The sequence below is a fragment of the Leucopleurus acutus genome, assembly GCF_964270905.1.
Source record: "Leucopleurus acutus genome assembly, chromosome: 7".
In the NCBI taxonomy this organism is placed as follows: domain Eukaryota; kingdom Metazoa; phylum Chordata; class Mammalia; order Artiodactyla; family Delphinidae; genus Leucopleurus; species Leucopleurus acutus.
The window spans coordinates 99,376,917-99,396,605 of record NC_139150.1 but is presented as its reverse complement, the minus strand read 5'-3'; positions in this window follow the sequence as shown (position 1 = coordinate 99,396,605).

The following is a 19,689-nucleotide window of genomic DNA, read 5'->3' as shown; positions in this document are numbered from 1 at the left end:
ACACACTTTGAGAAATGCTGCCCACTAGAATTTTAAATTTTGTGCAATGTAGCTTCCTGGTAAAACCTCCAAGATGCATTATTGACACAGTCTATTCCCTGGTAACTGAACAATTTGAACTGTGTACAGAATTGTTGGGGGATGTGCTGCAGGATGTGCTCCTGTGAAGATGATTTTGGTTTTAGAGTGGTTGATCTAAAGCCATTCTTTCTGACCTGAATGAGCTTGCCAGACAGATCATCTGTTGTGACTACACCCACTCTGGACAATAAACAGCCATCATCAGTGGAGAGAAGGGTACTCACCTGGTATCCTCGACAGTAGGCAGGCCTGCTGCCAGGTGCATATTTAAAAGAACAAAGCCCCCAATACACCTTCCTGACACAGCCCTAGAAACTGTCACCTAGGCAGAGAGGAGCCGAGCACTTGATCCTCCTGATGTTCCAGGTAGCATTGAAGTGGAGGGTTTTTATTTCCTGAAGGGCAGAGTGGTCCAGTGGAAAGACAGAACTAAGATTGCAACTCAGGCTCTGCCTCTAAGGCCTGGGCTCTTTCCAGAGTTGCACTGTATTTCTCTGAAAACAATGACGACACTCACGTTACAGGATTGCTGTGGGGATTAAATGAGATACTGTGGGCGAAAGTGCTTGTAAATGATAAATTTAGAAAAGAACAGAATCATGAAGGAAGATAGAACCAACTTAAATGTTGGCATTATTATCAAGGAGTGTAAAACCGATCATCAACACTGGCTTTGGACAACATTATGTAGTCAAGTTCATGGTTGAATGCCTCCCTGCTCCCCATTCTAAGTCATTTCTCTTCTTAAATCTCACCTGCCTTTGCTAAATGCAGCTGTGTTGTTGACCTGATGATTTTAGTTTGTGTGGATCTGACTGTATAAATGGAATGGCTGATTTCAACAACCCTGTTATTAGGGTCAGAGGAGGGCTCCGGTTAGGAAACAGGAGGAAGCAACTCCTTCCTGTAATCAGAAGAATTAGGTGTTTGGCAGGGGCTGCAGAGAGGGGGGAGGCACCTAGTGGATGTCCTGCTTGCCCTTGGAGAGAGCTTTGTTGGCAGCCCAGCCCCTGAGGATCCTTCTGGGTTTTGATAGGATAGGTCTTAGGGAATAAAAAAGGCTAGGTCCAGTCACTGCGGGGAGCAGCGCCTTCTCTCACCAGTGTGGGCTTGGAGGTCAGAGGGACAGATATCCAGTGGACAGTGATATAAAAAGAGAGGGTAAAATGTTACCTTAAAAAAAAAAAACTTGAAGAAACCAAAAAGCAATTCTTGTCCTAAATGTGTCATCAACCGGTCTATTCTAGAGTCTGAATTTCCATCCCTGGGAGTTCTTTCTTTTGGGTTGAGACTCCTTGGTGCCAGGATTTCTTTCCTAAAATGAAAATATCCCTGGGGGTGTGTGGATGGATAGGTTATGTCTTAACATCTCTCAGTCCATAATATTTGGCGATAAATTTATTTATTAGCTGAAGAGCCTTAGGAACCTTGCAAACAAGTTCTAAGCCCCACAGTGCCTACCCCAGTGCAGTCCCTATAACAGATCTTTGGTAAATTTCTCCAGAATTACATTTGGAGTAAAAGAGATATAGACTCATGATTCTATGAAGGAGACAAAAGGGGGCAGATGGTATCAGTGTATGGAGTCCTACGTGGGGGCTTTACACTTTGGGGGAAAGAGATTCAAGAAGCTTCAAAGAGAAAGCAGTGGAGTGTCAAGGATTTGAAGACTGGGAAGATTTGTGTTTGTGTCCTAATTCTGCCACTTTGTGAGCACATGCAGGTCATGTTAAACTGTCTGGCTTTGGTTTTGTCAACAGTAAGTTGGAAGCACTTATACCTTAATACCTCATAGAACTGTTGTGAGAAGGTAAAGATACATTGGCAGTACAGTTTCCTTATAAATGATGAAAGGACAGACACTTGTTATTATTATTATTATTATTATTATTATTATTATTAAAGGCAGAACATACTCAGGGCTAGTATAACTAACTTCATGTTTGTTTTCAAGTGACACATGCTGACTAGCTCTTGTGTCTGGGGAGGTATGTAAATCTGTTACATGGAAGGGTTAGCATACTCTACAGTGGGGAATCTATGTTCGCTTGAAGTCCAAGGACTGAGTTCCTTCCAAATCAGGTTGAAACTGTCTCCACAGTGCTGATTCTGAAAAGAAACACAGACAGAGATCTGTTGGAGAGACGAGACCTACTTCATCATATGGCTGTGCCCATCGAAAGGAAGCAGACAGCCAGCCCTTTGCAGAGAATATTGAAGACAGCAAACATGGGGAGGGCATCAGGTGGTGGAGACACAGCACTACTAAGGAGAGTGCTTTGGCCAAACACCAACCTGGATGTGTCACAGCATCAGTGACCTGAAGAAAGGGGGTCCCCGACTCAGAGGGCAGCCTGGCATGGGGCAGAAGAGAATCTGAGCACACAGAGCACTTCTTCAACCACCATTGATCTGGGTCTCTCCCAGCTCCTCAGGATGGAGAAACCGGAGGCTGATAACAGAGCTGCTGTATGGCCTTATCATTCCTTCTAGACAGGTATGTATTGTCCTTGAGTATAGTTTGCCCTCAGAGTTGGCATGAGTTCATTTTTGACCAATTCATTTGTTGTTTTCATAAAATCCTAAGTGAAAGAAATGTATGTTTGTGGTTCTATGTGAGCCGGTTGGATGCTACTGACTATCAGACTCAAGATTCCAGAGCCTCCAAAGATGGCTAAGCCAGGTCAGGAGTCAGGAGCTTCCTTTCAAGAATGCCATCATGGACTGAACACTTATCACATGATAATGGGTATACAAAGGGTTAAAAACACAAGGAGAAGGGAAATATTTGCTCCAGTGGAGGAACTAAGGAAGACTTCATGGAGGATGTGGCACTTGAGAAGGGTCTTAAAAAGAGAGTGGGATTTTTGACATACAGGGATGGGCTCAGGTGCAGAGAATGGGTTGAGGTCCATGGAAGATGGGGTGGAGGTGGGTTTGGATCGGAGATCCTGAGCAGCAGAGAGGCAGAGACTCATGTGGCATGGGCGTAGGAGTGGAATGGTGACCAAACAGTGGGAAGAAGAAACGGGAGGGCTTGGGAGACTTGCCTTGTTGATGATTTTGTCTGCTAGGGGAAGAACAGAGGTGGTAGTCTTGCCTCATTGTGATGAGACCCATTCTCACATGCAGGGCAGAGTGATGGAGCCAGGTCTCCAAGGACAGGCTTCCAGAGACTTCCTGCCTTGATCAGTGGTCTTGTGTATGACATGGACATGTCCCTTGCCTTAACCGTATCCTCTGGGGCTCCTCTTCACATGATTTACCTGCTCCCTGCTCTGCTAGTAAAATAAGGTTTAGCATTTTTCTGGATTTGCCAGAAGGAGCGCCTTATACTTTTCAAATGCTGAGTATTATCATATCTGCTAGGCAGATGGAGGAGAGCTTAAAGAATCTAGAGCAGCAAGAGAGGTAGAGCCCTGTGCTGGTGGTCGGGGACCCAGAGCTCTCATCCTTCACCTGCCACTTACTTACTACCTGTGTGACTATTTCACCTCACTGTGTCCTCACCTGTCAGGAGAGAAGACTGGACAGGCTGGTCAGTAAGAGGGCTTCCAGTTCTGGAAGTCGAAGTTTCTATGTCCTTACTACCTGGTGGCGTGGCAAACTTGACTGTCCCAAAGCATGGCAAAGGCTGATGCTTGCCCCATGCACACTTAGGCAGGGTGGGCTTCTAGAGCCAGATCATTCTGAAAAACAAACCAGCAAGAAGCTTGCTGGGAACAACCCAAATTGCTTGGTTAAACCTGGCACTGTGTCTGCAGGTAAAGTTTTAGGAAGGAACACCTCTCCAAACCCCAGACAGAGGAAGAAGCTAGTGCAAAGATGGAGAACGCTAAGCAGAGAGAGAAGGAAGAGAAGGTTTCGGTGGCTACCTTTGGACTTTGAGAATTAGAGGTCATCCAGCCATGTCAGTCTGACCTCTGGATCCACACATTCCAAGGCGAGCTGTCTCAATAGAGTGTGAGTCACCCTCTCTCCTTTGCATTTTCCCAATGAAAATTTCCCTCCAAGATATTCGAGTAGCGGAAATGATTGCATAATTGCACCTCTGTCTGTTGTTGCCATGCTCCCCAGCTGCTCTCACCATTTACTCCCCCTCAATACCTGTTCACTTTCCGGGGGGAAAGGGTGTGTAAGAAAAATGTTGCTGAAGAAAGGTCACATCCAGGGAGTGAGAGCAACGCAGTCTTCATTGAGATTGCCCCAAGATGTCCCTACCCCTGCAGGATGCTGGCTGGCCCAGAAACCAACCCTACTAATTAAATCATCCCTTGGCCCCTGGGGCGGACTAGCCTTGACCTTTGTTCCTTGCCTTCCCCCCTTCTCCCCACAGGCCAAGATTGCAAACGTAGTCATGCCAAACGTTGGCCACGCCAAACGTCTATGAGAAAGTCCCCTTCCTGGCATTCCCCAGCAGCTGTGTGACATATCAAGGTTACCTTGAAAGGAATGCAGAGGAGGGAGAATCTATCCATCTATCAAGATATGAGTCACCAGCGTGATGTCATTTGAATCTCAACCTGATTCCATTAGTTTTGACTGTATAAGCACATAATATACCAGAAGCAAATGGAACACGTCCAGCTGCAGAGGCATCCTCACTCAGACACAGACACCCACATGGACACACACATGCACTGACAAACACACACATACACACACACACATGCATGCATGCATTCACTGGTCTAATATGCCCTGGTACAGCTCCTATGAGTGCAACACCTGGCTGTGGAGGGGGATGGCTTTTTTGGCCAGTGTTAGTGAGGGTGACCTTCAGATGATGATCTGTAGGCTGCATGGAATGGAAGGCAACACGAGACCTTGGCACCCCTCTCTCTTGAAAGCATGGCAGCGCTTACATGCTTACACAATTAGGCTTAATTATGTCCTGCTCTGCTGTCACTGAATGTGTTCCATGCAGTCTGGCTTTCTCTCCTCGCGCCTTTCACAGGCTCTTTTCCTGATGCTCTAAACTCGACTGGCTTCCTGCTATAGTTTTTGGAAGCCAGCCTTGGAGGCCACCATATGGCCAAAGGCCCACTTCCCTGGCACTATCTGGGTCCTCCCTATTCCTAGAGAAGGTTAGTCTCTGCCCACTGCCCAGTGGGTCTTTAGGGGGAATCTTTATGACTTTAAGTTCAGCTCTGTTGACAGAGGCCACTGGGGCAACCGGTGTTGTGGCTGTAACAACACTGAGCTGGAGCCAGGAGATGTGGGCTTGAGACCCAATGCTTCTCCTGGCCTCAGTTTCTTCCTCTAAAAATGGGAATAAGAAAATCTGCCCAGCCTATAGATCTGCCCAATAGATGGTTGCACAGTAGAAGACTCTAGAAGGCATGTGACCATGGTGTCAACAGAGGCCCTGGCTTTGTGAAGGGTGTGGTCCCTTCTGCTTCAGAGTTGATGTGAAGGTCACAGGAGAGAAATGATGATTTACTGCCTACTGCTCCTGCTCTTGCTGATTTTCCTAGGATGTGCCCTTTAAGCTGCCTGGCGAGGGTATCACCCCATCATCTGCCTCTCAGTCAAATCTGTTATCTTGCCTCTCCTGCTCAACCTTGCCTTTCTGATACCTGAGACCTGAAGTTTCCAAGAGGTAAAGAGAAGTGGAGAAGCCTCCAGAGTTGGTGGCTTTAGGGGGTCAATCTAGGAAAAGCTCACCCAGTGGAAGGGCTTGAAGGAAGCAGCTTACTGAATGTGAGCCGAGCTTAAGTCTAGGGTGGAAGGGACCAAGCAGGCCACAGGAAAAATGAGTACTTCCCATGCACTGGGCCACTCAATGGACCCACCAAAGACTTGTATCCTGACATGGCCATAGTCTGTGGTTAACCAAAGCCCAGGACAGTGGGAGCAAATGAAATTCTTTTTTATTTCATAATAATTTAATTGAATTTTTAAAATTAAATATTGCCTTGCCTTTGTGCTGCTTTAATTTTTTTAATTTAAAAAAATTTAATTTTTAAAATTAAATATTGCCTTGTGCTGTGTAATATTTAAATTAAATATTGCCTTGCTTTGCTTTGAACACCCCTATTGCCTAAGCTTTTGGAGTAACAGGAAGTGGTCCTCATCACAGCAGTTAATGACATGATGGCAAAAGCAGTGACTATTTAGGTGGCATGACACACTTGCTAGGAAGAACAACTCTGTAGTTATAGTGCCTGAATTTTAATCCTGACTTCACTGCTTACTAGGTACATGACCTTGGGTACGTTAACTAGTATTTTGGATCACAGTTCCCTCATCTGTGAAAGTTAACTAATAATAGTACCTATCCCACGAGGTTCCTAAGGGACTTAAATGCAATAATGCCTGCAAAGTATTCAAAAGTCCCTGGCACATCCTAGATAATCAATGAATATTAGTTTTTACTAATTACATATTTCAAATTTTAAACATTCTAAATAATAATAATAGTTCCTTAAGTAAATTGGTACAGCTACTATGGAGAACAGTATGGAGGGTCCTTAAAAAACTAAAAATAGATTCTCTAACCACCTCTAGTCATGGCCACTTCTAAAACACCCAGATGGGAGAGGACTTTCAAGATGGTGGAGGAGTAAGACGTGGAGATCTTCTTCCCCACAAATACATCAAAAATACATCTACATGTGGAACAACTCCTACAGAACACCTACTGAATGCTGGCAGAAGACCTCAGACTTCCCAAAAGGCAAGAAACTCCCCATGTACTTGAGTAGGGCAAAAGAAAAGAAAACAAAAAACCAGAGACAAAAGAATAGGGACAAGACCTGCACCTCTGGGAGGGAGCTGTGAAGGAGGAAAAGTTTCCACACACTAGGAAGCCCCTTCACTGGCAGAGACGGTGGGTGGGTGGGGACAAAGCTTTGGAGCCATGGAGGAGAGCACAGCAACAGGGGTGCACAGGGCAAAGTGGAGAGATTCCCACAGAGAGGGTCGGTGCCGACCAGCACTCACCAGCCTGAGAGACTTGCCTGCTCACCAGCCAGGGCAGGTAGGGGCTGGGAAGCTGAGGCTCTGGCTTTGGTGGTCAGATCCCAGGGAGAGGACTTTGGAGGCATGAACACAGCCTGAAGGGGGCTAGTGTGCCACAGCTAGCTGGGAGGGAGTCTGGGAAAAAGTCTGGAACTGCCAAAGAGTCAAGAGACCATTGTTTCAGGGTGTGTGAGGAGAGGGGATTCAGAGCACTGCCTAAACGAGCTCCAGAGACAGGCGTGAGCTGCAGCTATCAGCGCAGACACCAGACACAGGCATGACATGCTAAGGCTGCTGCTGCAGCCACCAAGAAGCCTGTGTGCAAGCACAGGTCACTATTCACACCTCCCCTCCCGGGAGCCTGTACAGCCTGTTACCGTCAGGGTGTGGTGATGCAGGGACAGTGTCCCTGGGAGAACACACAGCACACCTCAGGCTGTTGGAACGTCGCACTGGCCTCTGCCGCCGCAGGCTTGCCCTGCATTCCGTACCCCTCCCTTCCCCCAACCTGAGTGAGCCAGAGCTCCCGAATCAACCACTCCTTTGACCCCCTCCTGTCTGGGTGAAGAACAGACACACTCAGGTGACCTACACGCAGAGGCAGGGCCAAACCCAAAGCTGAACCCCAGGAGCTGTGTGAACAAAGAAGAGAAAGGGAAATTTCTCCGTTAGCCTCAGGGGCAGCAGATTAAATCTCCACAGTCAACTTGAAGTACCCTGCATCTCTGGAATACCTGAATAGACAACAAATAATCCCAAAATTGAGGCGGTGGACATTGGGAGCAACTGTAGACTTGAGGTTTGCTTTCTGCATCTAATTTGTTTCTCATTTTATGTTTATCTTAGTTTAGTATTTAGAGTTTATTAACATTGGTAGATTTGTTTATTGATTTGGTTGTTATCTTCCTTTTTTTAAATATATATATATATATTTTCCTTTTTCTCTTTTTGTGAGTGTGTATGTGTATGCTTCTTTGTGTGATTTTTTTCTGTTTAGGTTTGCTTTTACCATTTGCCCAAGGGTTCTGTCTGTCTGTTTTTTTTAGTATTGGTTTTAGCTCTTGTTATCATTTGTGGATTTGTTTATTGGTTTTGTTGTTCTTTTCTTTTTTAATAATTAATTTTAATTTTTTTATTTTAATAATTTTTTATTTTAATAACTTTATTTATTTAATTTATTAATTTTTTTCCTTCTCCCTTTTCTTCTGAGCCGAGTGGCTGACAGGGTGTTGATGCTCTGGCACGGTGTCAGGCCTGAGCCTTTGAGGTGGGAAAGGTGAGATCAGGACATTGGTCCACCAGAGACCTCCTGGCCCCTCATAATATCCATCAGCAAGAGCTCTCCCAGAGATCTCCATCTTAGCACTAAGACCCAGCGCCACTCAATGACCAGCAAGCTCTAGTGCTGGACAACCCATGCCAAACAACTAACTAGCAAGACCAGAACAAAACCCCACCCCTTAGCAGAGAGGCTGCCTAAAATCATAATAAGTTCACAGACACCCCAAAACACACCACCAGACGTGGTCCTGCCTACCAGAAACTCTAGGTCCAGCTGCATCCACCAGAACACAGTCACCAGCCCCCTCCACCAGGAAGCCTACACAACTCATTGAAGCAACCTTACCCACTGGGGGCAGACATGAAAAACAATGGGAACTACGAACCTACAGTCTGCAAAAAGAAGACACCAAACACAGTAGGTTAAGCAAAATGAGAAGACAGAGAAATACACAACAAATGAAGGAGCAAGGTAAAAACCTACCAGACCAAACAAATAAAGAGGAAATAGGCAGTTGACCTGAAAAATGATTCAGAGTAATGATAGTAAAGATGATGCAAAATATTTGAAATAGAATAGAGAAAATACAAAAACGTTTAACAAGGACCTAGAAGAACTAAAGAGCAAACGAACAGTGATGAACAACACAATAAATGAAATTAAAAATTCTCTAGAAGGAATCAATAGCAGAATAACTAAGACAGAAGAATGGATAAGTGACCTGGAAGATAAAATAGTGGAAATAACTACTGCAGAGCAGAATAAAGAAACAGAAGGAAAAGAACTGAGGACAGTCAGAGACCTCTGAGAAAACATTAAACTCACCAACATTCAAATTATAGGGGTTCCAGAAGAAGAAGAGGAAAAAAAAGGGACTGAGAAAATATTTGAAGAGATTATAGTTGAAAACTTCCCAAATATGGGAAAGGAAATAGTTAATCAAGTCCAAGAAGCACAGAGAGTCCCATACAGGATAAATCCAAGGAGAAACATGCCAAGACACATATTAATCAAACTATCAAAAATTAAATACAAAGAAACAATATTAAAAGCAGCAAGGGAAAAACAACAAATAACACACAAGGGAATCCCCATAAGGTTAACAGCTGATCTTTCAGCAGAAACTCTGCAAGCCATAAGGGAGTGTCAGGACATATTTAAAGTGTTTAAACGAAAAAACCTACAACCAAGATTACTGTAGCCAGCAAGGAACTCATTCAGATTGTACAGAGAAATTAAAACCTTTACACACAAGCAAAATCTAAGAGAATTCAGCACCACCAAACCAGCTTTACAACAAATGCTAAAGGAACTTCTCTAGGCAGGAAACACAAGAGAAGGAAAAGACCTACACTAACAAACCCAAAACAATTTAGAAAATGGTAATAGGAACATACATATCGACAATTACCTTAAATGTAAATGGATTAAATGCTCCACGCAAAAGACACAGACTGGCTGAATGGATACAAAAACGTGTATATATGCTGTCTACCTGGGGACACATACAGACTGACAGTGAGGGGATGGAAAAAGATATTCCATGCAAATGGAAATAAAAATAAAGCTGAAGTAGCAATTCTCATATCAGACAAAATAGACTTGAAAATAAAGACTGTTACAAGAAACAAAGAAGGACACTACATAATGATCAAGGGATCAATCTAAGAAGAAGATATAAAAATTGTAAATATTTATGAACCCAACATAGGAGCACCTCAATACATAAGGCAAATAATAACAACCATAAAAGGGGAAATCGATAGTAACACAATCATAGTAGGGGAATTTAACACCCTACTTTCACCAATGGACACATCATCCAAAATGAAAATACATAAGGAAACACAAGCTTTAAATGATACATTAAACACAATGGACTTAATTTATATTTATAGGACATTCCATCCAAAAACAACAGAATACACTTTCTTCTCAAGTGCTCATGGAACATTCTCCAGGATAGATCACATCCTGGGTCACAAATCAAGCCTTGGTAAATTTAAGAAAATTGAAATCATATCAAGTATCTTTTCCGACCACAACGCTATAAGACTAGATACCAATTACAGGAAAAAAAAACTGTAAAATTTACAAAAACCTGGAGGCTTAACAATACATTACTAAATAATAAAGAGATCCCTGAAGAAACCAAGGAGGAAATCAAAAAATACTTAGAAACAAATGACAATGAAAACACAATGACCCAAAACCTATGGATTGCAGCAAAAGCAGTTCTAAGAGGGAAGTTTATAGGAATACATTTATAAATAAAATAAAATAAAATAAAATAAAATAAAATAAATAAAATAAATATAAATAAATTTTTATATATAAATATATTAAATATATTTTAATATATAAATATATTAAAATATATTTATTTTATAAATAAAATAAAATAAATATAAATAAAATAAAATAAAAATCTCAAATAAACAACCTAATCTTACACTTAAAGCAATTAGAGCAAGAAGAACAAAAAACCCCCAAAGTTAGCAGAAAGGAAGAAATCATAAAGATAAGACCAGAATTCAGTGAAATGGAAATGAAGGAAACAATAGCAAAGATCAATAAAACTAAAAGCTGGTTCTTTGAGAAGATAAACAAAATAGATAAACCACTAGCCAAACTCATCAAGAAAAAAGGGAAAAGCCTCAAATCAATAGAATTAGAAATGAAAAAGGAGAAGTAACAACCGACACTGCAGAACTACAAATGATCACGAGAGATTACTACAAGCAACTCTATGTGAATAAAATGGACAACCTGGAAGAAATGGACAAATTCTTAGAAATGCACAATCATCCAAGAATGAACCAGGAAGAAACAGAAAATATGAACAGACCAATCACAAACATCGAAATGGAAACTGTGATTAAAAATCTTCCAACAAACAAAAGCCCAGGAGCAGATGGCTTCACAGGCGAATTCTATCAAACACTTAGGGAAGAACTAACACCTACCCTTCTCAAACTCTTCCAAATATAGCAGAGGGAGGAACACTCCTAAACTCATTCTATGAGGCCACCATCACCCTGATACCAAAACCAGACAAGGATGTCACAAAGAAAGAAAACTACAGGCTATTATCACTGATGAACATAAATGCAAAAATCCTCAACAAAATACTAGCAAACACAATCCAACAGCACATTAAAAGGATCATACAGCATGATCAAGTGGGGTTTATCCCATGAATGCAAGGATTCTTCAATATATGCAAATCAATCCATGTGATACACCATATTAACAAGTTGAAGGAGAAAATCCATATGATGCTCTCAATAGATGCAGAAAAAGGTTTTGAAAAAATTCAACACCGATTTATGATAAAAACCCTCCAGAAAGTAGGCACAGAAGGAACTTATCCCAACATAATAAAGGCAATATATGACAAACCCGCAGCCAACATCGTTCTCAATGGTGAAAAACTGAAATCATTTCCTCTAAAATCAGGAACAAGACAAGGTTGTCCACTCTCAAGACTATTATTCAACAGAGTTTTGTAATTTTTAGCCACAGCAGTCAGAGAGAAAAAAGAAATAAAAGGAATCCAAATAAGGAAAGAAGAGGTAGAACTGTCCCTGTTTGCAGATGACATGATTCTATACATAGAGAATCCCAATGATGCTACCAGAAAACTACTAGCGCTAATCAATGAATTTGGTAAAATAGCAGGATACAAAATTAATGCACAGAAATCTCTGGCATTCCTATACACTAATGATGAAAAATCTGAGAGTGAAATCAAGGAAAAACTCCCATTTACTACTGCAACACAAAGAATAAAATACCTAGGAATAAACCTACCTAAGGACACAAAATACTTGTATGCATAAACTGTAAGACACTGATGAAAGAAATTAAAGATTATACAAACAGATGAAGAGATATACCATGTTCTTGGATTGGAAGAATCAACATTGTGAAAATGACTATACTCTCCAAAGCAATGTACATATTCAATATAATCCCTATCAAACTACCAATGGCATTTTTCACAGAACTAGAACAAAAAAAATTCACAATCTGTATGGAGACAGAGAAGACCCCGAATAGCCAAAGCAATCTTGAGAAATAAAAATGGAGCTGGAGGAATCAGGCTCCCTGACTTCAGACAATACTACAAAGCTACAGTAATGAAGATAGTATGGTACTGGCACAAAAACAGAAGTATAGATCAATGGAACAGGATAGAAAGCCCAGAGATAAACCCATACACATATGGTCACTTTATCTTTGATAAAGGAGGCAAGAATATACAATGGAGAAAAGACAACCTCTTCAATAAGTGGTGCTGGGAAAACTGGACAGCTACATGTAAAAGAATGAAATTAGAACACTCCCTAACACCATACACAAAAATAAACTCAAAATGGATTAAAGATATAAATGTAAGGCCAGACACTATAAAACTCTTAGAAGAAAACATAGGCAGAACACTCTATAACATACATCACAGCAAGATCCTTTTTGACCCGCCTCTTAGAGAAATGGAAATAAAAACAAAAATAAACAAATGGAACCTAATGAAACGTAAAAGCTTTTGCACAGCAAAGGAACCCATAAACAAGTTGAAAAGACAACTCTCAGAATAGGAGAAAATATTTGCAAACGAAGCAACTTACAAAATATTAATCTCCAAAATTTACAAGCAGCTTAGGCAGCTCAATATCAAAACAACAAACAACCCAATCCAAAAATGAGCAGAAGACCTAAATAGACATTTCTCCAAAGAAGATATCCAGAATGTCAACAAACACATGAAAGGATGCTCAACATCACTAATCATTAGAGAAATGCAAATCAAAACTACAATGAGATATCATCTCACACCAGTCAGAATGGCCATCATCAAAAAATCTGCAAACAGGGCTTCCCTCGTGGCACAATTGTTGAGAGTTCGCCTGCCGATGCAGGGGACACGGTTCATGCCCCAGTCCGGGAAGATCCCACATGCTGCGGAGCGGCTAGGCCCGTGAGCCATGGACGCTGAGTCTGCACTTCCGGAGCCTGTGCTCCGCAACGGGAGAGGCCACAACAGTGAGAGGCCCACGTACCACAAAAAAATAAAAAATAAAAAAATAAAAAAAATCTGCAAACAATAAATGCTGGAGAGTGTGTGGAGAAAAGGGAACACTCTTGCACTGTTGGTGGGAATGTAGATTGATACAGTCACTATGGAGAACAGTATGCAGGCTCCTTAAAAAACTAAAAATAGAACTACCATACAAGCCCGCAATCCCACTACTAGGCATATTCCCTGAGAAAACCATAATTTAAAAAGAGTCATGTACCCTTTTGTTCATTGTAGCACAGTTTACAATAGCCAGGACATGGAAGCAACCTAATAGTCCATCAACAGATGAATGCATAAAGAAGATGTGGCACATATATACAATGGAATATTACTCAGCCACAAAAAGAAATGCAATTGTGTAATTTGTAGTGAGGTGGATGGACCTAGAGTCCATCATACAGAGTGAAGTATGTCAGGAAGAGAAAAACATATACCATATGCTAACACATATATATGGAATCTAAAAAAAAAAGGGTTCTGAAGAACCTAGTGGCAGGATAGGAATAAAGAGACAGATATTATGAATGGACTTGAGGACATGGGGAGGGGGAAGGGTAAGCTGGGTTGAAGTAAGAGAGTGGCATGGACATATATACACTACCAAATGCAAAATAGATAGCTAGTGGGAAGTAGCCGCATAGCACAGGGAGATCAGCTTGGTGCTTTGTAACCACCTAGAGGGGTGGGATAGGGAAGGTGGGAGGGAGATGAAAGATGGAGGGGATATGGTGATGTATGTACGTATAGCTGACTCACTTTGTTATACTGCAGAAACTAACACACCATTGTAAAGCAATTATACTCAAATAAAGATGTTAAAAACAAAAATAAAACACCCAAGATGCAAGCTGCAATTATACTCAAATAAAGATGTTAAAAACAAAAATAAAACACCCAAGATGCAAGCTGCAAAAAAAAAATCAAAACCGATACATGCTCCCCAGTGTTCATTAGAGTACTATTTACAATAGCCAGGACATGGAAGCAACTTAATTGTCCATCAACAGAGGACTGGATAAAGAAAATATGGTACATATATACAATGGACTATTACTCAACCATAGAAAGGAATGAAATTGGGTCATTTGTAGAGATGTGGTTGGACCTAGAGTCTGTCATAGAGTGAAGTAAGTCAGAAAGAGAAAAACAAGTAGTGTATATTAACTCATATATGTGAAATCTAGAAAAAATGGTAAAGATGATATTATTTGCAAAGCAGAAATAGAGATCAGATGTAGAGAACAAATGTGTGGATACAAAAGTGGAAGGAGGGGTGGCAGGAATTGGGAGATTGTGATTGAGGCATATACACTATTGATACTATGTATAAAATAGATCATTAATAAGAACATAATGCATAGCACAGGGAACTCTACTCAATGCTCTGTGGTGACCTAAATGAGAAGGAAATCCAAAAATGAGGGGATATATGTATGTGTATAGCTGATTCATATTGCTGTACAGTAGAAACTAACACAATATTGTAAAGCAACTATACTCCAATAAAAATTAATTTAGAAAAAGAAATAAAAGCAAAAATAAAGAAATGGGACCTAATCAAATTTATAAGCTTTTACACAGCAAAGGAAACCATAAACAAAATGAAAAGACAACCTATGGACTCGGAGAAAATATTTCAAATGATGCGACCTACAAGGGCTTAATTTCTGAAATATACAAACAGTTTACCCAACTCAGTAACAAAAAAACAAAACACCCAATCAAAAAATGGTCAGAAAACCTAAATAGACATTTCTCTAAAGAAGACACACAGATGGCCAGTAGGCACATGAAAAGATGTTCAACATCGCTAATTATTAGAGGAATGTAAATCAAAACTACAATGACATATCAACTCACACCGGTCAGAATGGCCATCATCAAAAAGTCTACAAATAACAAATGATGGAGGGGTGTGGAGAAAAGGGAACCCTCCTACACTGTTGGTGGGAAAGTAAATTGGTGCAGCCACCATGGAAAACAGTATGGAGGTTCTTCAAATAACTAAAAATAGAGTTGCCATATGATCCAGCATCCAGTTCTGGGCATATATCCAGAGAAAACTGTAATTTGAAAAGAGACATGCACCACTATGTTCATAGCAGCACTATTTACAATAGCCAAGACATGGCTATTGTAAATGTCCATTGACAGATGAATGGATAAAAAAGATTTGGTATACATATATACAGTGGAATATTACTCATAAAAAAAGAATGAAATAATGCCATTTGCAGCAACATGGATGGACCTAGAGATGATCATATTAAGTGAAGTAAGTCAGAAAGAGAAAGACAAATACCATATGATATCACTTATATGTGGAATCTAAAACATGACACTATGAACATATCTACAAAACAGAAACAGACTCATGGACATAGAGAACAGACTTGTGATTACCAAGGGGGAGGGGGAGTGGGAGAGTGAAGGTTTGGGAGTCTGGGATTAGCAGATGCAAACTATTATATATAGGATGGATAAACAACAATGTCCTACTGTATAGCACAGGAAAGTCTATTGAATACCTTGTGATAAACTGTAATGGAAAAGAATATGAAAAAAAATATATAACTGAATCACTTTGCTGTACATCAGAAATTCACACAATATTGTAAATCAACTATACTTCAATAAAATTAAAAAAAATTCCTAAAACATATGTACTGATTTTACTTCACAAATGCTATAACATGTATTATATAATTTTATCTTGAACAATAATTTTGTGTGCAGGTACCCAAAACCCTATTTTACAAAGGAGGAAGAGAGGGAGGGAAGGAAGGAAGGAGGGAAAGAAGGAAGGATTAAATTGCTGTTCTGTGCCAGCTATTAGGCTTTCATATAAGGCAAATACTATTATTAATATGATTTTACAAGTGAGAAAACTGTGGATCAGCGGGAATAAGAAATTTGCTCAAAGACTCAAGAAGGGGTAACGAAAAAGGGATAAAGGCTTTATAGTCTGCATTTTAAATATTTTCTTGTGATAGGTTATTTTATATTACGTACAATGATCATCTGGGTTGTGTCTATTAATTCCTGCCTTGGTTTTACAGAAAGATCAAAATGTATATCCTTGACATTAATGAAAACACAAGCAGTAAGGTGCTTGAAGTGAAAAGCACAATTTTTGTTATGGTTTTAACAATATGTTACATGCAATAAGTTTTCTGATCAAATAGAATTTCTGAATTATAATGAAAATATAAATAAAAATAATTTCACATATGTATTTTTCACTTTAGAAATTACTTTAGGTATCATATATAGAGAAAGAGATCCTGTTATTATGTCTGATTTTTAAAAATTTTATAAACAATTCAATCACTAACTTTTTGCCTCTTGCCTCTTTTATTGTGTAATAATAGATTTATAATGGTAATCAGCCTCATTTCTTCTCTGGATATAGAAATGATATAATAATACATATGAGAAGAGTAATATTGTCACAATGGTGTTTAGAAACTTGTTGAAAATGAGGTAGCTGCATGGCAATGCCATCACTTGGATGGATCAGTCTTTCTTTTGGTAATTTCTGGGATCTTATTTAAAAGGAATCAGTGGTTGTTAAAAGAGATTAGAATCTAAGGGTTCTCACACAAGGTGAATTTTCTTTTCTTTTCTTTTCTTTTCATTGTATCCGTATGAGATGGTGGATGTGAACTAACCCTATTGTGGTAATCATTTCACAAGATATGTAAATAAAACCATCGTTCAGTACGTCTTAAAATTACATGGTGGTGTATGTCAACTATTACTCAATAAAACTGGAAGAAAAGGTGGACCCCTTTCTTACGCCACTCACAAAAATTAACTCGAAACAGATGAAAGTCTTAAATGCAAGACCTGAAACCATGAAACTCCTAGAAGAAAATATAGAAATAAAGCTCCTTGACATTGGTCTTAGTAACACATTTTTGGATATGGCACCTAAAGCTCAAGCAACAAAATAAAAAACCAAACAAGTGGGGCTACATCAAACTCAGAAGATTCTGCACAGTAAAAGAAACCATCAACAAAGTGAAAAGACAACCTACAGAGTGGGAAAAATATTTGCAAATCATTTGTTTGATAAGGGGTGGATATCCACATTACATAACTAATTCATATACAATTCAATAACAAAAACCCCAGTAACCCAATAAAAAAATGGGCAAAGAACCTGAATAGACATGTCTCCAAAGAAGATGTACAAAAGGCCAACAGGTACATGAAAAGATGCTTAACATTGCTAGTCACTAGGGAAATGCAAATTAAAACCACAGTGAGGGCTTCCCTGGTGGCGCAGCGGTTGAGAGTCTGCCTGCCGATGCAGGGGACACGGGTTTGTGCCCCGGTCCGGCAAGATCCCACATGCCGCGGAGCGGCTGGGCCCGTGAGCCATGGCCGCTGAGCCTGTGCTCCGCAACGGGAGAGGCCACAGCAGTGAGAGGCCTGCGTACCGCCAAAAAAACAAACAAACAAAAAAAAAACCACAGTGAAATATCACCTCACACCTGTTAGAATAGCCTTCATGAAAAATACAAGACATAACAAATGCTGGTGTGGATGTGGAGAAAAGGAACCCTTGTGCGCTGTTGGTGGGAATATAAATTGGTGCAATCACTATGGAAAATAGTATGGAGGATTCTCAAAAATTAAAAATAGCACTACCTCATGATCCAGCAATTCCACTTCCAGGAATATATCCAAAGGAAACGAAAATAATAACTTGAAAAGATATCTGTACCCCAATGTTCATAGCAGCATTACTTACAATAGCCAAGACATGGAAACAACCTAAGTGTCCATCACTGAATGAATGGATAAAGAAGGTGTGATACACACACACACACACACACACATACACACATACACACAATAGTATATTATTCAGTCATAAAAATGAGGAAATCCTACCATTTTTGACAACATGGATAAACCTTGAAGGCATTATGCTAGTGAAATAAGTCAGACAGAGAAACAAATACTGTCAGATCTCACTTATATGTGGAATCTAAAAAAAAAGCAAACCAAACTCTTAGAAAGAGAGATCAGATTCTTGTGGTTATCAGAGGCAGAGGGTGCAGGGGCCCGGGGCAGGGGTGTGGCAGGGATGGAGGAAGGTGGTCAAAAGGTACAAACTTTCAGTTGTAAGATAAATAAGTCCTGGGGATGTAATGTATATGATGACTATAGCTAATGCTGCTGTACAATACAGAGGAGAGTTGTCAGGGGAGTGGATCCTGGGAGTTCTCATAACAAGGAGGACATTTCTTCCTTTTTCCTTTCCTTCTTTCTTTTCTCTTTATTAAATCTACATGAGAGATGGATGTTGGGCCGAACTTATTGTGGTAATCATTTCACAGTATATGTAAATCAAACCATGATGCTGTGTGCCCTAAACTTAGGCGGTGATATATTCCAACTGTTTCTCAATAAAACTGGAAAGAAAGCCTCATGATGTCCAGTGCAACTTATCCAATAAAGAACAGAAGTAGGGGTAAGATATTTTAAAAGATTTTCCTCTTCTGAAGAAAACATGCATTTAAAAAAAAAACATGCATTTTAGTTATATCATTCTGCATCCACTTACAGAGCAAACTGGGTAATTAGGTTTCTATTGTAAATATATTTATTTATTGAAATTAAACTTTATTTTTAAGATTATAAATTTAAATAGCACAATGGAATATTATAGTAATTTAGATAGCAAAATGTCATACATAAAAATTTTGATGCATGTGTCAAATGATTTTAAAATAAAACTGTTAGATGTACAATTTTTTTATAGCTTTAGCATGAGATGTTAGCAATTGATTCTATAGCTTTTTTTTGGGATTAGCAATCAATTTGTGCAAATGAATATTGATATACATGACATAAAGACAAATAAATGTGGGCAGAGGGCAAGGATCAACATAGATCCTTGGGAGGATCATAGTGGGAGTTTAAGAGGCTATGCTGTGTCTCCTTTACTAATTCTCTTTTTCCCCCAGTTGTCTTGAGATTCTTAACACTCATTTTAACCATTAGTGTTTACCTCACCTCTTGATCATCCTCAAGGCTTCTCTCCCTCCATCCTTCTCCAGCTATCAACACAGTGGTGAACAGCTGGACTGGCATTGGCTGGTGTGAAGAATGCAGCTACAGTACCACGCTTTGGCCAGGCAGAGTTAGGTGGGTGATCCTCCACCACTGTGTACACCTAGGGGACCCTGGGTATTTAGGGAGTGGAAACTGAGGCATCCTAGGAATGGAAGAGGATTATGGGGACATTTATCTTTGGGGAAAAGTC